Source organism: Hyperolius riggenbachi, chromosome 5 (assembly GCF_040937935.1).
Source record: "Hyperolius riggenbachi isolate aHypRig1 chromosome 5, aHypRig1.pri, whole genome shotgun sequence".
NCBI lineage: Eukaryota > Metazoa > Chordata > Amphibia > Anura > Hyperoliidae > Hyperolius > Hyperolius riggenbachi.
In genome coordinates this window covers 191494104-191518119 of record NC_090650.1, presented here as the reverse complement: position 1 = coordinate 191518119, position 24016 = coordinate 191494104, and the positions used below count along the sequence as shown (strand labels likewise).

At 44.8% G+C, this 24016-nt stretch overlaps 1 protein-coding gene across 3 annotated transcripts in view; it reads right to left on the bottom strand.

Moving 5' to 3' along the window:
• Positions 1-24016, bottom strand: part of C5H7orf57 (chromosome 5 C7orf57 homolog) — a 130497-nt gene that overhangs the window by 10873 nt on the left and 95608 nt on the right. The gene's annotated exons all lie outside the window — the stretch shown is intronic.

Below are 24016 nucleotides of genomic sequence, written 5' to 3'. Positions count from 1 at the left end.
CCTGAGGAAGATTGTGGAGAAGGACCGATTGCAGACTTTGGGGGACCTGCGGAAGCAGTGGACTGAGTCTGTAGTAGAAACATCCAGAGCCACCATGTACAGGCGTGTGCAGGAAATGGGCTACATGTGCCGCATTCCCCAGGTCAAGCCACTTTTGAACCAGAAACAGCGGCAGAAGCGCCTGACCTGGGCTACAGAGAAGCAGCACTGGACTGTTGCTCAGTGGTCCAAAGTACTTTTTTCGGATGAAAGCAACTTTTGCATGTCATTCGGAAATTAAGGTTCCATAGTCTGGAGGAAGACTGGGGAGCGGGAAAAGTACCCACAGTCAGTGATGGTCTGGGGTGCCATGTCAGCTGCTGGTGTTGGTCCACTGTGTTTTATCAAGGGCAGGGTCAATGCAGCTAGCTATCAGGAGATTTTGGAGCACTTCCATCTGCTGAAAAGCTTTATAAAGATGAAGATTTCATTTTTCAGCACGACCTGGCACCTGCTCACAGTGCCAAAAACACTGGTAAATGGTTTACTGACCATGGTATTACTGCGCTCAATTGGCCTGCCAACTCTCCTGACCTGAACTCCATAGAGAATCTGTGGGATATTGTGAAGAGAAAGTTGAGAGATGCAAGACCCAACACTCTGGATGAGCTTAAGGCCGCTATCGAAGCATCCTGGGCCTCCATAACACCTGAGCAGTGCCACTGGCTGATTGCCTCCATGCCACGCCGCATTGAAGCAGTCATTTCTGCAAAAGGATTCCCGACCAAGTATTGAGTGCATAACTGAATAATTATTTGAAGGTTGACTTTTTTTGTTTTAAAAACACTTTTCTTTTATTGGTTGGATGAAATATGCTAATTTTTTGAGATAGGAATTTTGGGTTTTCATGAGCTGTATGTAAAAATCATTAAAGGGATACTGTAGGGGGGTCAGGGGAAAATGAGTTGAACTTACCCGGGGCTTCTAACGGTCCCACGCAGACATCCTGTGTTGGCGCAGCCACTCACCGATGCTCCGGCCCCGCCTCCGGTTCACTTCTGGAATTTCAGACTTTAAAGTCAGAAAACCACTGCGCCTGCATTGCCGTGTCCTCGATCCCGCTGAAGTCATCAAGAGCGCACAGCGCAGGCCCAGTATGGTCTGTGTCTGCGCAGTACACTCCTGGTGACATCAGCGGGAGCGAGGACACGGGCGTGCAGGCGCAGTGGTTTTCTGACTTTAAAGTCAGAAATTCCAGAAGTGAACTGGAGGCATGGCCGGAGCATCGGTGAGTGGCTGCGCCAACACAGGATGTCTTCGGGGGACCATTAGAAGCCCCGGGTAAGTTCAGCTCATTTTCCCCCGACCCCCCTACAGTATCCCTTTAATATTAAAACAATAAAAGGCTTGAACTACTTCAGTTGTGTGTAATGAATGTAAAATATATGAAAGTCTAATGTTTATCAGTACATAACAGAAAATAATGAACTTTATAACAATATGCTAATTTTTTGAGAAGGACCTGTATATTGTCATATACAGTAGCGTGATAATGTAAATTCTGCAGTCATTTTTCACATGACAGAGCATTTGGTAATTTTTCAATATGGCTCACACTACAACGCAATACAGTAATTTTTTGTCTGTTTTGCCGGATCGGAAAACTGACAGTCGACGGATCCTATGCCATAAATAGGTTCCGTTCAAACTTGTCAAGCTAGTCTCAACCTGCAACATTTTTCCAATCAAGTGGAGGCGTTTCTCATAGAAACTTTTGTTAGATACACAAGCTTCAGACTGCAAAACCTTTGGAGCGGACGTTGTACTGTCCGCTTTGGGCCCGTTTCCACTGGTGTTTGTTATGCAAGTCAATCACCCCATCGCCTCGCATCCCCCCGAAGGTGCTTCCGGTTGTCATCCGTACACCTGGATTCGGCGTCATGCGGCTTCCCATCGGCGGCTATGAGGCATTGGATGCGTGTTGCAGAAAAATGCAGCATGCTATCCATAATTTCCCCCGCGTCGCATCGCGCTGATCAATTTGCGTCAATGGAAGCTTCTCCATTGACATGAATTGGTTGCATTTTCCTTGCGGTGCGGTGATCGCATTGCACCGCGTGTAGTGGAAATGGGCTTTTTTGGCTGTTGGAGATCTGGCTCTTATGTGAACCAAGCCTTATATCTCCATGTGCAATGAAATACATTGAAGCACATAATGTGGACATTCAATGGTCCATATTGCAACTGAATCATCAAGAGTCATCAACCCCTGAAACATTTCAGGTGTTCTTTACTGTTATTTGGCAAGATGTTTCTGTTGTGTTTCAAATAAAGCAAGATTGTCAAAAATGAATCAGAATCAGAATGAGTGCAGTCTATTCAGCAAGCGCCCTCTGGTGGATAAGAAACAAACCTTCATACCAGTAGTTGCAAGTAACAGAGCGGGACTGAGAGGTTCCTAATTCTCAGAAGGCCATGGGACCACACATGAATGGGAAATTGGAGATATAAGTAAATGGCACTAGTGCTAGAGCACCTATGAGGCATTTGTGTTGATTGTCAGTGAGGGTAGTAATGCAGATATATTAGAACTTTGTGATAAGAGGCTAACACCCACATATACTTTTTTTCACGTGCGAGAAAACAGCTGAAGGAAGAAAATGTTGAGATAGACAAAATATGAAAAACCTGATATAAAATTTAATGTTGCACTTTGTTTGCTGCACATTGCACTAGATTTAGCAATTGTGTGGGCACTGAACTGTGTTTTTTTTAGATACTATAACCTAGTCAGTATATTGTTATCAAGTTACATTAACTTTCCCCAAAATACTAGAAAATCCTAAAAAGGCTATAGCTTTCATTCCATCTTTTCCTAGCAACACTATACACTTTGTTCCTAAATAGTTCACCAGTATTACCATAGTGTCCCACCATTAAAGGACACCTATAGTGAAAAGAATAGGGAGACTGCCATATTTATTTTCTTTTAAACAATACCAGTTACGTGGCAGCCCTGCTGACCTATGTGGCTGCAGTATTGTCTGAATCACACCAGAAACAAGCCTGCAGCTTATCTTGTCAGATCTGACAATAATGTCAGAAACACCTGATCTGCTGCATGCTTGTTCAGGGTCTATGGCTAAAATTATTAGATGCAGAGGATCAGCAGGACAGCCAGGCAACTGGTATTGTTTAAAAGGAAATAAATATGGCAGCCTCTATATCCCTCTCGTGACAGTTGTCCTTTAAAGAGAGTACACTTCCCACATTTGTGTAAATGTTTCATGACATCTTTTTATTGGACTATACTGAAGATATGACACTGTCTTTGATGCAATGTAAAGTAGTCAGTGTACAGCTTGTACAACAGTGTAAATATGCTGTACCATCAAAAATAACTCACAGCCATTAATGTCTTGACCATTGGTAACAAAACTGAGTTGGAATACTGCCCTGTGGCCCAGTTTTCGAAGGTAGAGGAACAAGCTCTGCTTTATTATGTCACAGACTCATATTGGCATTCATTATTGCAGCCCCAAACCATGACACTCCCACCATCATGCTTGTCTGTAGGCAAAACACACACTTTTTGTACTCCTCAACTAGTTGCCGCCCCACACGCTTAACACCATCTGAACAAAGTCAATTTATTTTGGTCTCATCAGACCACAGGACATGGCTCCAGTAATCCATGTCCTTAGTCGAGCAAATTTTCTGCAAGCTTTCTTGTGCATTATCTTTAGAAGAGGTTTCCTTCTGGGAAAACAGCCATGCAGATCAATTTGATGCAGTGCACAGGGTATGGTGGGAGCACTGACACTCCCCCACCACCACCACCACCTCTTTAGCTATGGAGCAAAGCTGCCAGCACTAATGCGTCTATTTGTAAAAAGATAGCCTCTGGATATGATACTGAGCTTGTGTACTCAACTTCTTTGGTCAACCATGGAGAGGCCTGGAGTGGAACCTGTACCGATGAACTGCTGCAAGGTCTTGGCCACCAAGCTGAAGCTCAGTTTCAAGGTGTTGGCAATCTCCCTATAGCCTAGGGTAGGGTAAGATGACACATCACCTTAAAACAAAAGCACAGAGACAATGGGGGCCCAAATGCTGCAGTATGCCAAAAATACAAGAAAAATTATTTAAGGAGTTGTACTGACAAAAAGTAGGATGCATGAAGGGCAATCAACCAAGCAGGCAGGAGGAGATACAGTGGTTTGCAAAAGTATTCCGCCCTCTTGAAGTTTTCCACATTTTGTCATATTACTGCCACAAACATGAATCAATTTTATTGGAATTCCACGTGAAAGACCACGTGAAAGACCAATATAAAGTGGTGTACACGTGAGAAGTGGAACGAAAATCATACATGATTCCAAACATTTTTTACAAATAAATAATTGCAAAATTATTCAGCCCTCTTTGGTCTGAGTGCAGTCAGTTGCCCATAGACATTGCCTGATGAGTGCTAATGACTAAATAGAGTGCACCTGTGTGTAATCTAATGTCAGTACAAATACAGCTGCTCTGTAACGGCCTCAGAGGTTGTCTAAGAGAATATTGGGAACAACAACACCATGAAGTCCAAAGAACACACCAGACAGGTCAGGGATAAAGTTATTGAGAAATTTAAAGCAGGCTTAGGCTACAGAAAGATTTCCAAAGCCTTGAACATCCCACGGAGCACTGTTCAAGCAATCATTCAGAAATGGAAGGAGTATGGCACAACTGTAAACCTACCAAGACAAGGCCGTCCACCTAAACTCACAGGCTGAACAAGGAGAGCGCTGATCAGAAATGAAATCAAGAGGCCCATGGTGACTCTGAACGAGCTGCAGAGATCTACATCTCAGGTGGGGGAATCTGTCCATAGGACAACTATTAGTCATGCACTGCACAAAGTTGGCCTTTATGGAAGAGTGGCAAGAAGAAAGTCATTGTTAACAGAAAAGCATAAGAAGTTCTGTTTGCAGTTTGCAACAAGCCATGTGGGGGACACAGCAAACATGTGGAAGAAAGTGCTCTGGTTAGTGTCCTGCTGGGTGGCCTGTGTCATGCTGGGGTGGCCTGTGTCCTGTTGGTGGCCAGTGTCTGCAAGGTGGCCTGTGTCCTCCTGGGTGCCCTGTGTCTTGCTGGTGGCCAGTGTCTGCAGGGTGCCCTGTGTCTGCAGGGTGTCCTGTGTCCTGCTGGTGGCCTGTGTTTTCAGGGTGTCCTGCTGGGTGACCTGTATCCTACTGAGTGGCCTGTGTCCTGCTGAGGTGACCTGTGTTCTATTGGTGGCCTGTGTCCTGCTGGGTGACCTGTGTCCTGCTGGGGTGGCCTGTGTCCTGCTGGGTGGTCTGTGTCCTGCTGGGTGGCCTGTGTCTACTGGGTGTCCTGTGTCCTGCTGGTGGCCAGCGTCTGCAGGGTGGTCTGTGTCCTGCTGGGTGGCCTGTGTCCTGCTGGATGGCCTGTGTCCTGCTGGGGCGGCCTGTGTCCTGTTGGGTTGCATGTGTGCTCCTGGGTGGCTTGTGGCCTGCTGGTGGCCAGTGTCTGCAGGGTGGCCAGTGTCTGCAGGGTGGCCTGTGTCCTGCTGGGTGATCGGTGTCCTGCTGGGTGGCCAGTGTCTGCTGGTGGCCTGTGTCTAGCTGGTGGCCAGTGTCTGCTGGTGGCCTCACATGTCTGTCCTGCTGGTGCCTGTGTCCTGCTGGTGGCCTCTGTCCTCTATTTGCTGGTGGCCTGTGTGTGTCCTTTAGGTGGGCTTCTGTCCTTCTGGTGACCTCTGCACACAATCCTGGTGAATGGGAGAAGACTGTATGGCAACAGGAAGATGCCAGCAAAAAAAAAAAAAAATGAGGTCTAGCCGCCAGACTGAAGCCTGGGCCTTAATTTAATGCTGTAGTCCGTCGGCAGGTAGATTTTTGCAAAACAAGATTCCCCAAGGCTTCTGTGAGGAGAGGTAAGAGAGCCTTGGGGGAGCCCTGAGGGACCCCGGGAACACAGGTTTTTGGGCCGTTTTCCCTGCAATCAGGACTAATAGATGGCTGCAAACTTCTTAAAGCAGAGGCGTATCTAGAGGGGTACAGGCATGGCTTGTGCCATGGGTGCCATAGCACTAAGGGGCACTATGCCCCATGCCTTAGACTCAGATCAGATTAATTATTATCTGGGGAACATGGCTACTTAATGTATGCAGTGCTCACTTGGCTTAGTGTTAGAAAAGAGGACAGAGAGGGAATAAGAAAATATATTTCCCAAAAAGTAACTTCAGCAATATCCTGAGCCAAAAAACTCAGGCAACCATAACATATGTACGTAGGAAAGGATACTGTTGTTAGAGAGGAAGGGGGCTCTGACTGGGGGGGGGGGGGGGGGTGCATTTTCAGTGTTTGCCATAGGCTCTATATTACCCATACACGCCCCTCTCTTAAAGTCACAAGCAACCTCAAGAATTCCGGATAATGAGGGCTTTGCTGAAACATGACACCAGGGAAGGTCAATCTGTAATTGGGCAGAATTTTGCCATTCTTCACTTAGGGTTGTATTCATTTTTTTGTCAGCAGTTATTACTATTTTTATAATGTAGTTATTTTTATAATGTGGTAACAGTAAAACTACTTGTTGCTTGCAGCTAGGTGGCTCCCTACTGATTCTCCATTATTGTCCTGTTGGAAAAAAAGGCTAGACAATGGCTTAGCGTACAAGAGGTTAGTCTATACACACAGGGGTCGCATCCAATAATTCCATCTGATATGGGATGGGTGGAAGGATAGGACATAACCTTCTCCACTTTAATCATATATTACTTTTCAATTAATGTCATGAAGTGTGCAGTGCTTTTTTTCTTAATTGTGAATAAAATATACCTAGAAAAGTTGGGTGGCACACCCGATTTCCATTGTATACAGTCCCTCCTGAGATGGAAGTAGGAGGTTGTCAATGGGATCATATGCAGTTTAAATGAGAGCATAGTGTCCAGAGTTATTCCCAGACAGCGAGATTTAGGAGTTGGGGTTATTGACAAATTTTCCACATTAATGATAACTATAGGTGGTGGTGGTGTGGGGGGGGGGGGGGATAGAGGACAATGTTTAACAGATTAAATTAAAGGACAAATGTTGATTATCAGCACTGTGGAAGTGATAGCCATGTCACTTAAATGTGAAATGCCCGCACAATCTAATCCCTGCCGCAGTCCTACTGAGCGCCCATCAATCTCTAAGGACAATTGAGGGGGGGAGGGGGGATTAAAGAGAATCTGTAGTCTAAAATTCTTACAATAAAAAGCATACCATTCTATTCATTATGTTCTCCTGGGCCCCTCTTTGCTGTTTCTGCCACTCCCTGCTGAGATCCTGGCTTGTAATTGCCAGTTTTAGGCAGTGTTTACAAACAAAAAACATGGCTGCTAACCAGCATGTGACAGGCTCAGAGAGGCTCAGTCTGTGACTCATACAGAGCCTTCAGGAGGCGTGGAGAAGGTGTGCATAACTTCTATCCTATCACAGTAGAGCAGCACATTCCTGCCTGATCCGACAAAGCCGGCAAAGGAAAGAAGATTAGATTAGATAACAGAGATAATACAGCCACTGTGCAACTAGGAAAGGCTGCAGTAAGACAGACCACATTAGAACAGGTATAGGAACTTATAGGATAGAAGAAATAAGGCTGACAATTTTGTTACAGTCTCTTTAAAGGAAATAAGGGTATTTAAAAAAAAAAAAAAAAAAGGATACTTTAAAAAAAACAACAAAAAAACCTAACTAATGATTGCAGGAGCATTTAGAGACCACCAAAAGACTGCCCTGTGTGTGATAAGAAAAGGAGGGAAGGTTCATTTGTGTGCTAAGTTGTATGGCTGTGCAGCGAACTGTTAAAGCTGCACAGCACTGAATTGTGAAAAATGGCCTGGTCACTAGTGTGGTATAAGCCTGTGGTCCTGAAGTGGTTAATGTCCATTACCACCTTTTTTTTGCGTTGCGTTTTAATGCTGCGTTGCAATTTTGACGGTGCATCAAAACGCAATGTCCCACTTTGAAAAAGCCCTCAAGTATACAAAAAGCAATCAATTCATCAGAATATCATAGCTGTCATTTATTAAGTAGTAAAATGTTCCGGATGCATTTCACAGACCAAAAGTCATTACTAGGAGTAGATGATTTACTACTGCCATTGTAAACAATAATGGAAAGCAATGCTGGCAAAGTCCCACTTACATTATTCATTCCAAAAAGCCTTGCAAGCATATGTCTGAAGACCAGCAATATCACATTTTGTAAACATTTGACAAGTAGTGCCATGGGCTGATATGCTTCAAAACATGGCTGCAGTGAGCATCAGCAAATAGCAGGTAAACCTGCTTCATAAACATAGATTTTGTAAAGAATAAATGTTAGTAAAGCATAACTGCAACCTCAAAAAAATACTTTAATAAAAGACCATTTAAAAAAAATAAACATTCAGCCAGCCTTAATGTGTGAGTTATCAGCAACTCTATGGTCAAGCAGAACAGATTCTGAGCTAGATAATTAAGGTAAGCATGAGATAGCCGAGAGTCCATAACACAATCACTGTCCTAAAAGTAAATGGTCAGTGTGACGGACGAGCCGTCAGACCAGAAAATGCAATCGCAATCGGTTTCCTGCCTCGATTGTCGTTGCTTTGCCAGATCAGAATCTTATGTCTGTGGATACCAGGCAGTCAAGCCTGGGGGGGGGGTCTCTGCTGTCTTTATAGTGTAACGATCGGTGTAACACAGAGAGGGTCTGATTACTGGTGATCTGCAGTATCACCAAGAATACAGATATATACCCGATTATTGATGATCTGCAGTATCACCGATAATCAGATATATTACTAACCTCTGGACACCTGAGAAATATGAGTGTTTGGTGCAACAGTAATACTTTGAGAACAAATACCAGGAGGACAGGTACAAGGCAGTAAGGAATACTGCTAGAGTATGAGTACCTATCAGCAGCCTGAGACTCTCCCGCAGGGAGGAGTCAGACTGGGAGAGGGAAGGACCAGAGCGTGAGTGACACCAAGGGAGGATCTCACTGACAGATCTGTAAACTATCTCTTAACTGGGGAGATAGCTCTCAAGGTCGGACAAGCCAGGTCGGCAACACACGGACATACAAAGTACAAAGACAGGAGGCTGATTTGGTAATCCTAAGGCAAGCAGGGTTTGGCAACAGAGAATCAGATATAGCGAAGTACCCAATCAGTAAACAGAAAAGTGGTCAGGGAATCAGAAAGTCATAACAGATAATAACAATGCCTAGTCTTGGGTGTGAGCTCCGTGATCATCAACACCCTGGAACTAGTCTGAGGTATAACAGAATGATAACGCAAGTCCCTAATCTTGGGTGTGAGGTCCTTGATCATCAACACCCTGGAACTAGTCTGAAGTATAACAGAATGATAACACAGATTCCTAATCTTGGGTGTGAGGTCCTTGATCATCAACACCCTGGAACTAGTCTGAAGTATAACAGAGTAATAACACAGATTCTGACAATAAGGGCTGAGTGCTACCACGTAGTGATCGCAACGGCAGACAACCAGTGAATGACCAGCACCCAGTATATATAGCCCAGCGCTCTCCAGCGCCTCCCCTAAGTGCTGGACCAATGGGAACTGGTACAATCGTCAGCTGACCGGCTTGGTCAGCTGACTCCCTTCTGGCTGTCATAAAAGTTCTGCCTCTCAACGCGCGCGCGCGTCCTTCTGAACCTGTGTGGACTATCAGTCCCAGCCACACCAGACACGTCTTGCGTACCACCCGCCGCGCTGGACGCGGAGCCAGCCGCACCGCTATCAAGGCATGCGGCGGTTTCTCCGCGTTCAGCCATACTGGCAGATGTCGGCCTACGCGTGCAAACCGCCGCGTTGGACGCGGAATCAGCCGCCTTGCTCTGAGCGCACGCGGCGGCTTTTCCGCGTTTTCTCACATATAGGAGTTAGCAGCATTCTTTTCATAAGAGCAAGTATGCTCACGGGGAAGACCTGTGATTTGTAATTAGCATATGACTAGGATCTGGGCCTTCACAGATCTCACGCTTAGATGTTAATTAGCCAGAGGTGTAAAACACCAAAAGTTTGTTCAGCTAGAGGAAGCTTTCCCAGCCAGGGCTCAGACTTCCCGAAGCCATTTAGGCAGATTAGGAAAGCATGGAGTTATGATTTTTTGCATATTTACGGAATACCGTAAATAGTATAGTTATAAGATCGGTATCATTGGATTTGTAGAGTCGGGCTGAATCTTTTGATACCAGGCTAGAGGGGCAAGGAGCCTCTACAACCAAGATATTCAACTTCTCAGGAACTGGACCCCCTACCCTAATCAAGTCTGATGTCATAGGAATTGTCATCATCTGAGTAATATTAATCTGTTATCAGCGCCACTGTGGCATTTATCGGTTTTGAGTTACAGCGTTGTATGAGTTTAAACCTGATTCTCTCTCCAAGGACTTCAACTGTGGTTGGTTGGTAATTCAGAGGGGGCAGGCACACCCCCGAACCAGCTTCATCAAAAAGCACATTGCCAGCAGGCGGACCTCAGTCCTCCAAATTCCATCTTTATGAGAGCCTGTCTGCGGCTAGCCAGGAGACCATGTGGTTAGCGGCCATCTTGTTTGGACTTTGAACTAAACTGAAACAAAGGAACTTTACAAGTTTTCCCAGAAGGACATATTTCCACGAACTAAGTATTTTCTCCCTTTTTATTTTCATAGTGGCTATTAATGTTTCTATAATTGTTGATTTTAATGATTTTCTGTATATATTAATTATTTATATTGCATTTTAATAAACCGACGCTAATGTCAGTTTGTTTATTCCGCTACCCTATTATTCAGCCACACAGAAACTAAACCCGGGTCTCTGAAGAGACACTACTATTGTCGCTAGCTAGACAGAATAGAGTGTGTTTAACCGTTTTTATTTGCAGGTCTAGACTTAGCCAGTCAGTGGGCTCCTCTATCCCATGGTAACAGAGGTGGTGGCAGTTATACCCTGAAATAGTGTGTAATTTGTAATTACCGTAACTCACAGGCTCCCTTCTAGTCGGTCTGCTGCCAAAATTCCAGCGGTTTCTGCGCACCGAGTGCGACCACAGCTTGCATGGTCTGTGTGCTGAAGCCGATTGGAAGGCATTTTGCGGTCCGGCCACTAGGGGTCGTGTGACAGTCAGTTTAAGTGAGGGATCACACTTGGTCTCTGGGAACCACAGACAATTCCTCGCAAGAGTTTTGCCATATGATATAAGCATTTTGTCTGCGTTTTAAAGCACGTTTTTACAGTAGCCAGTGATTTTTACAGCAGCCAGTTATTGCAATGAGGAAACTCATGTGTTTTATGTGGAAAGGTAGTACAGGTTATGTCTTTTTTTGCAGAATTGCAGATGCCTCCCGAAAGTGCAGCGACATCATACATGTGTTTTTACATTGCGGCGATACACTGCAGACCTGCTTAAAGTGAACCTAAACCAAGTAAAATTATTTAAAATAAGCACACGATGTACCTGCAATTGAATATTACATACTTACCTCGCATCAGTTCCTTTCAGGAGCTCACCATTTTCTTGCTAACAATGATTCCCTCCAGTTCTGACTAGATTTAGTCAAATTTGTCTCTCTGAAGCTGAAAGCCTTGGGGCCTTTTTTTTTTTTTTTTTTTTTTTTACTATATCCATTGCTGTCCTCCATATACAGTATCAGTCCTCCATCTCTGTGTTCAGTATTTGGTGAAAATTCTGCGGTCCAACATTGCACATTTCTGAGCTGAAATAATTTCTGGCAGCACTGTTGCCGGGCAACTGTAGACTGTTGTAGCTTTGTCCTGAACACTTGCTTCCCCTGTTGTTTGTTTACTATATAGCAAGCTACATATTTCTAACTTTCTGAGACACGAGAAAAGAACAGTTTTTGTGGCACCAACAATCTCGTTTATTTTGGTATGTTGTGTTAGCCACTGACTATCTATGCGTTTTGAGCCCAGGTCCCCTTAAATTTTGCTTTGTGTATTTGCCCAGCCTTGTGAGCTCCTTGTGTTATGGTTATCAGCCTGACTGAGCGACTACCAATTTTTTGCAATAGACAGTTTTTAGCCCAAACGTGATTGGCATGCTCATCTCCTCTTTTAGTCATCACTTGAGGCGGGCCTCTTTTTTCTATTATTTTGAATTAGCGCTTCCTCATTTGTTAACGAAGGAGATGGAACCAAACTTAATACAGGATAAAAGTTAATTTGAAAATGATTTACAACCTGTAAGCTGCTAATCATTTTGGCAAGAAGTTTCACTAAAGATGGCCATGCACGATACAATCAAAATCGATCGATTTCCAGTTTTGTTTAGTTTAAAAAAAACAATGGATTATATGCAAAATTCAAGAAAATCAAAAAACAGGAAAACGTTATTTTTTTCTTTAATCGTTTGTATTTGAAAAATATGAAAATTCAAAAAACTTACATTTCTATTTGATCGTTTAAAATTTTTGGAAAAATGAATCAAGTGTATTGGCTCAATTTTTCTGATTATTCAGTCAAATGGAGAAATTGAGCAAATTTCTCTGGTCAACAAAAACAACCCCAAAACTTAAAAAAATTGAATCATGTAACACCACTTTCAGAGTAATGTCTATTTATAAATATTTAACCATATTGCACAGATGTACTATAGGTTGGAATGAGATTTCCGCTAATCTGGCTGAAATCAGCAAGGACAGAACTCCCAGCATCTCTGGACACCTTTAAATAAGTGTAGACCTCCACCAGTAAACTGATCTAATGGATCCCAGGTAGGCTAAACTCTCCTAATATATATCAACAATGTTCATTGTCAGGGGATGACAATATAGCAATTCGGGCAACTGTACTTTATGGTTTATATATTTCTCAGTAGACTGCAAAAAAACTGTTTTTCTTAAATTCTCGATTGCTTCCATTACCAAGTGTCAAGGACCTAACTCTCAGCTAAAGCCCTCTACACATCTTAGATGGTTCTTGGCCGGGGCACTTGGTCAGAGCCGCCTCTGCCAAGAATCTAGCATGTGTACAGCAGCCCCCAATCCCCCAATCTACTCAGCCAAGCATGAGCCATTGTTCTCCTACTCATTCTGCTTGCTCTGTGCCAGGCCATTCTGCACAATTCCATCAGCCCGCTGCCCTCCATAGCAACAGAATGTGTTGCTAGCCTGGACAGGCTAGGTTCCCTTCTGTACAGCATTAGGCCCTGAACTGTTGCCCAAGGGAATGAGTCCCAATCCTGGCGGGCATCAGAATTTTAAGCAGTGTACGCACTTTAAGGGACTAAACACATTTTTGGCACCTGTGTTGCTCTGTTGTAGTGCTGCTCCATTCAATAATACAGAATGGGACAGCACTGTGTTGTGTAAAAGATATATGTGTAGCAGTGCACACCCAGTACGTAGTTCTGCGCGTTGCAAAAGTGTGACCATTAAATAGTGCTGACTTTGCCCTGTCTGATGTAATTGCATGTTACACACTTATACGCATTGCTGGAATAAGCAGAGCAATACAAAGATGTGTACAAGCCCCCTGCATAAATCCCGGGTCACAGTCCCAGGACAGCCATGTGTTAAACTTTACAACTTATATTCTGATGTACAAGTAAGCTAGAGTTGTCAATAGCATGGCCCTTCAATAGTTGGCCTTACTGCCGCCTGTGGCTTGTTACCTGCTAGTCACATGTGTAAAGCACTTCTCAGAATTAGCATGGGGCAGGGAGTCAGATGCAGGTAGTTTACATAGCAGGTTATTAAACCTGCATGCTAGAGCCTTTTCTACAAAGCACCTGCCACTACTCAAAAGGATATGCTAAATGTAATTCTGTCTCAGAACTTCCTCTCTGCTCTAAAAGATAAGCAACAGCATTATAACCTCTAGGGCCCTTTACCACTAGCAATCGCTAGCGTTCGCGCTAAACGCTAGTGATTGTGATTCAGCAACAGTGCAAAATTTCACGGCGATTACCTGACGTTTGCGATCGCAATTTTGCTATGCTATGCACTGCATAGCAAAATCGCGGCAATAATCGTTCCATGGCGTGATCGCGTTTGAGTAAAAAACGAATCGTGGTAGTGGAAATGACCTACCGCGATTCCTATGTTAAATAGCAAACCGTAGCGATTTGAAAATCACTAGCGGTTTGTGATTTTGCGATTCAGCAATTGCAATCGCGCTAGTGGAAAAGGGCCCTTAAAGGATACCACAACTGAAATGTGACATAATGAGATAGACATGTGTATGTACAGTGCCTAGCACACATATAACTATGCTGTGTTCCTTTTTTTCTTTCTCTGCCTGAAAGAGTTAAATATCAGGTATGTAAGTGGCTGACTCAGTCCTGACTCAGACAATAAGTGACTACAGTGTGACCCTCACTGATAAGAAATTCCAACTATAAAACACTTTCCTAGCAGAAAATGGCTTTTGAGAGCAAGAAAGAGGTAAAAAAGGGGAATTTCTTATCAGTGAGGGTCACACTGTAGTCACTTCCTGTCTGAGTCAGGACTGAGTCAGCCACTTACATACCTGATATTTAACTCTTTCAGGCAGAGAAAGAAAAAAAGGAACACAGCATAGTTATCTGTGTGCTAGGCACTGTACATACACATGTCTATCTCATCATGTCACATTTCAGTTGGGGTATCCTTTAAAGTCAATGGGAATCGAAAAAGACAAATAAACAGATACTTACCTAAGGAGAGGGAAGGTTTCCCGCTCCTCTCATGGTCCCCACATTCCAGCGATGGCTCCCCCAGTAGCAGTATTCAACGGATCTCTACCGCCGCGGGAGGCTTTGGAAATCTTTGGGAGCTCTCTTGCATGCTCATGCATGCGCAGTACAGAGGCGCCCATCTTCAGGAGCACTCGGGTTCCTGAAGACTTCTGAAGCCTCCCGTGGCAGGGGATTCAAACGAAGGAGTCAGTGATGGAACGAGAGGGCCGTGAGAGGAATGGGAAGGCTCTCCTTAGGTAAGTATCTGTTTTGGGGGTTTTTTTAAGCTTCCCATTAGCTTTAAAGGAAAACATCTCTCTGTTACAGCTGATACAAATCCTGCAATAAATATGCAGTGTGTTTACTTCCTACTTTCATGGAAGCAGACCCATGTTACAGTTTACAGTTTATGTGTTACATTAAGTTTTAGAAAATACTATATTTTTAATGAGAAAAGAAATCAGAAAAAGACTAGCTTAGTTGGAGATATTTGTAAAAAGCCATCACCAGTTTACATCAATTTTTATAACAGTGTTGAATAATGATGTAACAATTTAAGCAAGATAAAGATAAAAATAAAATACTTTCAAAAAAGGCTATGATAAAACCTACATTTAAGAGAAAGGCAATATCAAATAACAGCACAAAAAAGTAAGATAATAAAGATGAAATATTGCAAGAAATTATAGATAACAGAAGAGACAACAGGTAAAGCCTTATGAAAGTTTGAAATATTAATTTACAATAGGGTCAAAGACAATAATGGATTTAGAAAAAGATAAGAGAACATACAATTCTTTTCTGAAAACAAGTCAGTTAAGGTCACATCTGTTCATTCACCTTAGAAAATGTCAGCCAAGATGTCATCTGACACATTTTCATACAGCAAATGACAGTATTTGCTAGCATTCAACTGCAACCCTGATTGTGCAGCACAATGCGTTACTTTTTTTTTGGGGGGGGGGGGGGGGCTCTTTTAGTCCCCTACACTGTCATTGTGGTTTTGGGTCACCCCGAGCTGCTTGGTTACTCTGTAGTACTGGTCCAAGCCCTATCCCATAGAGCCATATCAATCCCTGTCATGTACTGAGGAGGGCCAAAAGACCGAAACAGGCTGTCTGCATGTGGGGTTGATGTAGCACTGTAAAATGTAAAGCTATAGGCCAGCTATACACCAGCGGTTCTGGATGCTTGCCTGGCTTACAGGGGCATAAAGAGATTTGCATATTCAGTAGCAGTGCATTGTAGGTAACCACAGATGTTCACGTAGGCCTGGTGCACACCAAAAACCGCTAGCAGATCCGCAAAATGCTAGCAGATTTTGAAACGCTTTTTCTTCTTTTTCTGTAGCGTTTCAGCTAGCATTTTGCGGTTTTGTGAAGCGTTTTTGGTGTAGTAGATTTCATGTATTGTTACAGTAAAGCTGTTACTGAACAGCTATCCAAAATCTGCAGCAGCCCGGGAGTATGCGTTTCTGCAAAACGCCTCCCGCTCTGGTGTGCACCAGCCCATTGAAATACATTAACCTAGCGGATCCGCACGCGCAAGCGGATCGCAAACCGCAGCAGAACCGCTCTGGTGTGCACTAGGCCTTAAAGCTGAATTACTGTAAATGCCTTGTTTTAAGAAGGCAAACCAACCTAAGCATTGCTTTTTAGTAGAAGGGCTTTTCAGTCTCTTTACTCCCCTATACTCGCCTTGTGGTTTTGGGTCACCCCGAGGTGCTTGGTTACTGTGTCAAAGTGAAATCAGATGTTTTTAAAATCTATATCAATGGATGAAATCCAGGCACAACTGCCCCTTTCTTACAGAAACCAAGAGTGCTGCAATGTCATATTCTACAAAATGCAAATACAGCAAAGTCCCCAATATCCGGCACCCATGGGGATTGGCTGATGCCGTACAAGAGTGCTTTCTGGTTACTCAATGTTAAAAATAGGCCTAGCTGATACTGTACCATACCCCACTCTATATACAGTGGTTTGCAAAAGTATTCGGCCCCCTTGAAGTTTTCCACATTTTGTCACATTACTGCCACAAACATGAATCAATTTTATTGGAATTCCACGTGAAAGACCAATACAAAGTGGTGTACACATGAGAAGTGGAACAAATATCATACATGATTCCAAACATTTTTTTACAAATCAATAACTGCAAAGTGGGGTGTGCGTAATTATTTAGCCCCCTTTGGTCTGAGTGCAATCAGTTGCCAATAGACATTGCTTGATGAGTGCTAATGACTAAATAGAGTGCACCTGTGTGTAATCTAATGTCAGTACAAATACAGCTGCTCTGTGAGGGCCTCAGAGGTTGTCCAATGCTGGGCATACACGGAGTTTCTTTTCCTTATCAATCGAGCCACTGATGGCTCGATTGATTGATAATATCCAACAGGTCTGATGACCTGCCAGATAGACGAGCGGGAATCGATCCGCGCGCACAGGTGGACGAGCGGGGATGCGCCGGCATCTAGCCAGCGGCTCAATCCGGCGCATAATTGCATCCGTGTATGCCCAGCATTAGAGAATATTGGGAGCAACAACACCATGTAGTCCAAAGAACACACCAGACAGGTCAAGGATAAAGTTATTGAGAAATTTAAAGCAGGCTTAGGCTACAAAAAGATTTCCAAAGCCTTGAACATCCCACAGAGCACTGTTCAAGCGATCATTCAGAAATGGAAGGAGTATGGCACAACTGTAAACCTACCAAGTCAAGGCCGTCCACCTAAACTCACAGGCCGAACAAAGAGAGCGCTGATCAGAAATGCAGTCAAGAGGCCCATGGTGACTCTGGACAAGCTGCAGAGGTCTACAGCTCAGGTGGGGAATCTGTCCATAGGACAACTATTAGTCGTGCACTGCACAAAGTTGGCCTTTATGGAAGAGTAGCAAGAAGAAAGCCATTGTTAACAGAAAAGCATAAGAAGCCCTGTTTGCAGTTTGCCACAAGCCATGTGGGGGACACAGCAAACATGTGGAAGAAGGTGCTCTGGTCAGATGAGAACAAAATGGAACTTTTTGTCCAAAATGCAAAACGCTATGTGTGGCGGAAAACTAACACTGCACATCACCCAGAACACACCATCCCCACTGTCAAATATGGTGGTGGCAGCATCATGCTCTGGGGGTGCTTCTCTTCAGCAGTGACAGGGAAGCTGGTCAGAGTTGATGGGAAAATGGATGGAGCCAAATACAGGGCAATCTTGAAAGAAAACCTCTTGGAGTCTGCAAAAGACTTGAGACTGGGGCGGAGGTTCACCTTCCAGTATGACAACGACCCTAAACATAAAGCCAGGGCAACAATGGAATAGTTCAAAACAAAGCATATTCTTGTGTTACAATGGCCCAGTCAAAGTCCAGATCTAAATCCAATCGAGAATCTGTGGCAAGATCTGAAAACTGCTGTTCACAAACGCTGTCCATCTAATCTGACTGAGCTGGAGCTGTTTTGCAAAGAAGAATGGGCAAAGATTTCAGTCTCTAGATGTGCAAAGCTGGTAGAGACATACCCTAAGGCTGGTTTCACAGTGGGACGTTACAGGCGCACGTTAGAGCAGCCTGTAACGCAGCCCACCGCACAGTAATGAAAAATCAATGGGGCTGTTCACAGTGCGGACGTTGCATTACATTGTAACGCTGCGTCACAAGACAACGTACTGCATGCAGTACTTTGGACGCGGCTGAGCCGCGTTAGACTGCTTGCACATGCTCAGTAATGTTGAGGAGGAGCGGAGAGCGGCCAGGCACATGGCTAATTAATATGCACTGCACGTTATGACGTGCAGTGTTTACTTCCTGGAGCAGCCGCTCTGTGCGGCGATTGGCCGGCGGGACCACGTGATGCCGCATGCGCACAAGAGTGCGCATCACGGCATCACTGACGCCAGAGTGAGCTGCACAACGCGGCTCACTCTGACGTCCAGATCCAGCACCACCAGGCGTTCCGTTAGGGGGACGTTATGCGACCTTAACGCCCCCTCTAACGCAACGTCCTGGTGTGAAATTAGCCTAAAAGACTGGCAGCTGTAATTGCAGCAAAAGGTGGATCTACAAAGTATTGACTCAGGGGGCTGAATAATTATGCACACCCTACTTTGCAGTTATTGATTTATAAAAAATGTTTGGATTCATGTATGATTTTCGTTCCACTTCTCACGTGTACACCACTTTGTATTGGTCTTTCACGTGGAATTCCAATACAATTGATTCATGTTTGTGGCAGTAATATGACAAAATGTGGAAAACTTCAAGGGGGCCGAATACTTTTGCAAACCACTGTACGTAACATAAAATTTGTATTAATGTTAAAATGCAGAAATTAAAATATATAAGCACAAATAAAATCAAAGTTAACTTAATTTAACACTATTTTATTAAAGTGCAGAACTGCACTGGCCTGTGTTCTGCTGGTTGGCCAGTGTCCTGCTGGTGGCCAGTGTCTGCAGGGTAGCATGTGTTCTGCTGGGTGGCCTGTATCCTGCAGGGTGGTCTGTGTCCTGCTGGGTGGCCTGTGTCCTGCAGGGTGGTCTGTGTCCTGCAGGGCGGTCTGTGTCCTGCTGGTGGCCTGTGTCTGCAGGGTAGCATGTGTCCTGCTGGGTGTCCTGTGTCCTGCAGGGTGGTCTGTGTCCTGCTGGTGGTCTGTGTCCTGCTGGTGGCCTGTGTCCTGCTGGGTGGCCTGTGCCCTGCTGGTGGCCTGTGTCTGCAGGGTAGCATGTGTCCTGTGTCCTGCTGGGTGGTCTGTGCCCTGCTCGCTGGCCTGTGGCCTGCTGGGTGCCCTGTGCCTTGCTGGTGGCCTGTGTCTGCAGGGTAGCATGTGTCCTGTGGGTGTCCTGTGTCCTGCTGGGTGGTCTGTGTCCTGCTCAGTGGCCTGTGTCCTGCTGGGTGGCCTGTGCCCTGCTGGTGGCCTGTGTCTGCAGGGTAGCATGTGTACTGCTGGGTGCTCTGTGCCCTGCTGGTGACCTGTGTCTGCAGGGTAACATGTGTCTTGCTGGGTGGTCTGTTTCCTGCTGGGTGTCCTGTGTCCTGCTGGGTGGCCAGTGTCTTCTAGTGGCCTGTGTCTGCTGGTGGCTTCACCTGTCTGTCCTGCTGGTGGCCTCTGTCCTTTATTTGCTGGTGTGTGCTGGAGGAGTCTGTATGGCAACAGGAAGCTGCCAGCATAAAAAAATGAGGCCTAGTTGTCACCAGACTGACTGTTGTACCCGCTGATTGGGGGGGAGGTCTGTTGCAGTAGTCCGTGGGCAGACAGATTTTCGCAGGAAAATATTTATCAAGGCTTCTGAGAGGTGAGGAGAAGTGAGGATGCCTTGAGGGAGCCCTGAAATCCATGTATTGGGCTGTTTTCCCTGCACTCAGGGCTAAAAGCGGGCTGCACACTTCTAAAAGTCACAAGCAACCTCAGATGCCGGGTTGCTTGCGACTGACGGTTAGTTGTATTCTCGATAATTGGGGACTTTGCTGTATCACTGTATCTGAAATGTTAAATTTGATCCAATTCCTCCACTCCCACGCTTCTATAGTCCATAGCTGTGGACAGTCTTGCAGCACGATGGGGGGTTACTAGTGGAGCACAGGGAATGAAAAACACTATTTTACAGAAGGTAGCCTGCATTTTGTATTGCAGACAACTATAGCTTCAAGAGTTCTCAGTTCTCTCTGAGATAAACTAAGTTGGTTTGCCTTCTTAAAACAAGAAATTTACAATAATTCAGCTTTAAGTGAACATATGTCGTTACCCACAATGCACCACTACTGAATATGCAAATTATCTCTTTATGACCCTAAAAGCCAGGCTAGCATCCAGAACCGCTGGTGTCTAGCAAGCCCACTGCTTTTTAGTAGGAGGGCTTTTTGGTTTCTTTTAGTCTCCTATACTCTCCTTGTGCTTTTGGGTCAACCCGAGCTGCTTGGTTACTGTGAGATAAACTAGCAGATTGGTGCTTGTTGAGCACAGTGAAAGTCGGAGGACAACAGAATGCAGTAAAATCTGCTTGCAGATTGGTGTATGTTAGGCACAGTGAAAGTTGGAGGATAGTACAGGGTGTAGGAAAGTGTACTGTATATACATACAGTATTAATTGTAAGCCTTTGGGCAGGGTCCTCCTCCTTATGTCTCCTACCTGGTCACACACCTCCATTACCGTACACCCATCCTATGGATCTGAGTGAATTAGACTTGCCTAATCCCCATGCTCCCACCCAGTGACTGACTAAGCATTACTTTGTACTCATACTGTGCTGCGTGCTCTGGTTTGCACGTATTCCTGTATTGTCTTATTGCTGTATGTCACCCGTAAATATTGTCTGTAACCTTAACTAACCTTAACTAATGTACAGCTCTGCGTAATAAGTTGGCGCTTTATAAATAAAATAAATAAATAAATAATATATACTGTATATATATATATATATATATATATATATATATATATATATATATATATATATATATATATATTTGAGCCTCCCCATCTGGACCAGATCTGCTGCACAGGACAGAAGGTTAACAGGTGGCCCGAACGGTTCGTTGGCGAACGGTTCATGGCGAACTTCCGTGGTTAGCGTTCGCGGAAGAACGCAAACTTTATGGCGATTCGATTTGCCTCCTATACTACATCATTAGGGTCAACTTTGCCCCTCTACATCACAGTCAGCAGGCACATTGTAGCCAATCAGGCTACACTCCCTCCTGGAGCCACTCCCCCCCTTATAAAAGGCAGACAGCGTCAGGCATTGGACTCACTCCTGTGCCTGCAGTAATTAGAGAAGGGAGAGCTGCTGCTGACTCTCATAGGTAAAGCTTAGTTAGGCTCTTGTAGGCTTGTTAGCTTGCTCCTTGCTGATTCTTATTGCTAAAAAAAGCACCCCTCAACAGCTCTTTTGAGAGCTAATCTTGTTCTTGTGATCTATTTTTCATTTTTTTTGTGTGTGTGTGGCCACTTGCATTATATACAGCCCTGTCAGTCAGTCGCAGCTGGTCTTTGGTGTAATTCCTACTGTGCCACTGCCAGGCCCAGTACATTCAGTGACTACCTGTGTGTGTGACAGGCAGCTGCAGATTTGTAATCCCATCCCAATCACTGCACCTGTTCACTGTTCAGTGCACCTACCTACCTACCTAACTACCTACGCGAGCGCACGCATTGTTAATACCACCAGTCATTGCACCTGTTCACGGCGGTACCTGTGTGTGTGTGTGTGTGTGTGTGTGTGTGTGACAGGTGCACATTTGTAATACCCACCACTGCATATACCTACCTGTTGTGTTCAGTGCACCCACCTACCTACGCGAGCGCACGCAGTGTGATATTTAATACCACCAGTCACTGTACCTGTTCATGGTACGTGTGTGTAAGACAGGTGCACATTTGTAATACCCATCACTGCATATACCTACCTGTTGTGTTCAGTGCACCCACCTACCTACGCGAGCGCACGCAGTGTGATATTTAATACCACCAGTCACTGTACCTGTTCATGGTACGTATGTGTGAGACAGGTGCACATATGTAATAATCATCACTGCATATACCTACTTGTTGTGTTCAGTGCACCCACCTACCTACGAGAGCGCACGCAGTGTGATATTTAATACCACCAGTCACTGTACCTGTTCATGGTACGTGTGTGTGTGTGTGTGTGTGTGCGTGACAGCTGCACATTGTATTGATACCAGTCACTGCATACCTGTTCACTGCACCTGTGTGACTGCACATTGTATTAGTCAAGTCAGTGCATACCTTTCACTTCATCCCCTGCAATTTGGGCAAAACAGGCAGAGCCAGAGCCAAAGGCAGGCCACCGGCAGGTCTGTTCGAGGTCGTGCTGTTGTGATTTCGTGCGGCCCTGGACCAAAGTACAGTGTGAAAGGGCTTGCGTATCACAATGAAGCAATGACCGACGGCTATATGAGTGTCTCGGGGGGGGGCACACCCACGATAATAAGGTCGTTGCTTCATTGTGGGCAGGCAAAATTCGATCGGCAGGACAGTCACTGTTGTTCTATCATTGAGGTACCACAGCCCGGCGACCAAACAGCGAGTGCATTACACAGTGAGTTTGGGGTGTCAGTGCGAAGCAGTACTCTAATTACACTCCCTGATTGATGTATACACATGCAAGATGTTTTAAAGCACTTTAGGCCTGCAATTTAGCATTCAATGTGATTTCTGCCATTAAAACGCTGCTTTGCGTCAAATCCAGATTTTTCCCCGGGACTTTTGGCGTCTATACCATTCATCCACGCAAAAACACAGATGTTAGACCCCTTGAAACATCTTTTCCATCACTTTTCTGGCCAGCATAAGTGTTTATAGTTTTCAAAATTTGCCTCCCCATTGAAGTCTGTTGCGGTTTGCGGGAGTTTGCACGAACTAAACTTTCGCGGAAGTTCGCGGTCCGCGAACCGAAAATCGGAGGTTCGGGCCATCTCTAAGCCTAATTCCTCATTTATCTCTAATCACAAGTTGTAATTTGATCTTTCCCCTTGTCACCTGACTGCCATAGCAGATAAGCTCATTTGAAAGCACAGGATGTTAACAATATAGTTCTTTGGGTCCCATCTGCTTCTGAGCTAAGTGCTTCTGCCTTATTGTTACCGATTTTTGCCTGGATTTTGACTACTCTCTGCCCGCAGCCTGCAACGACCTCTGCCTGGATTTTACCTACTCTCTGCATGTCTCCTAAGACTAATAGCAAAGGGAATAAAGTCTGAAAGGAATCCCGCTTCTTGAAAAAAATGTAATGCTTTTAGACCCATTAATCCAGACAGAAATGCACTGCCAAGGAGGTTAATAACCGCTATTTCCTATTGCCTCCATGTCAGTCCAACAGATGGGTTAGCTCCGCCCCTAACCCCTATAGGACAATGCTTTCTATATAAACCTGAACATGCTGCAGCCCCATATTCTTTTTTTCGTCCTCCCGCAGGACACTTTGTTTTTCTATATTCAATCTGTGGTTTGATTTTTTGTCCCCTGCCATTGCCTGTCAGGTTACCCTTTCCTGATGGATGACGCTGGGATGGGATGCTAAATGCTCCCCCAACAGTTGTGTCCGGCTGCCTGTTCCACAGATTTCCGCACAGTACAGCTTACAATGTGGCTGTGTGCTGGAGTGCTTGAGGTTGTTTGGCTTACCTGACTCATTCTGTTCTTTTAGCATGATGTTTTTTCTCTTCCTCAGTGTTTGTCATACGCGCGCGCGCGGGATTCTGGGCTCTTTATACACGCCGGAGGGAGTGTTTAATCTTGCCCATGGATAGGCCGGAAGTTGCCCTCCTGAGTATGCGTCCGCCATCTTGGTTTTG